The sequence below is a fragment of the Penaeus monodon genome, chromosome 27 (assembly GCF_015228065.2).
Source record: "Penaeus monodon isolate SGIC_2016 chromosome 27, NSTDA_Pmon_1, whole genome shotgun sequence".
NCBI classification, from domain to species: Eukaryota; Metazoa; Arthropoda; class Malacostraca; order Decapoda; family Penaeidae; genus Penaeus; species Penaeus monodon.
In genome coordinates this window covers 35,586,763-35,587,537 of record NC_051412.1, presented here as the reverse complement: position 1 = coordinate 35,587,537, position 775 = coordinate 35,586,763, and positions in this window count along the sequence as shown.

The window sequence follows — 775 nt, the reverse complement described above, 5'->3', positions numbered from 1 at the left end:
GGGGTAATTGAGCGGTAACCCTTTTACGGAAACGATTGCTGCTCTCGCTCGCTTCATGAGGCTGGTGAAGTTGATACGATTGTTTTCTGCTTATCTGGTGTTTTTTTTTTCGGCGGGCTGTGGAGCATGGCGAGCGAACTGTTCTATTTATAGTGGTGTCGAGTTTACTATGAGTGATGTATGATGATCATTGTTTCGCGAGCCAGCTAGAAAGTTTTTTTCTTTATCCTACATGCGAGTGACATAGACGCTATATTTGGTTTGGTATTTTTAAAAAATTTATAAGGATTATGTAGTCATCGCGCGCGTTCATCAAGCTGCCCTTGCTTTAGAAGCCAGCATGTTAATGAAGGTTTGCACAGCTGTCATCATCATCATCAACGTCCCGCATGTAGCAATCTTTTGGCATGGTAATGTGGCAGTTGACGTTCCCTCCCGAGAAACACCTTTTTTATCGGACGCAAAATTAGAATCCATGATGGGCCTTCCTTCGACCTGTGCGTGACTGAGGCCGCTCGTGAAATGCCCGGAGATGAGATGGATGTCCGTGCGACGCCACTTGTTGCGGAGCTCTCGGAAACGCGAAGTGGCGGCGGGAGGGGTATCGTTCGCGCGAGGGAGCGGCCGTCGTGCGCGGCCAAGTCAACGTAAGTGTTGGTTTAGCGCTCAGGGACGCACAGGTTAGATGACTGAATTAAGGAGAGGGGTAATGAGAGGGAGGAGAAGGGGAGGAGTGGAAAGGGGAGAGGAGGAAAGGAAGAGCAGGAAAGCGGGC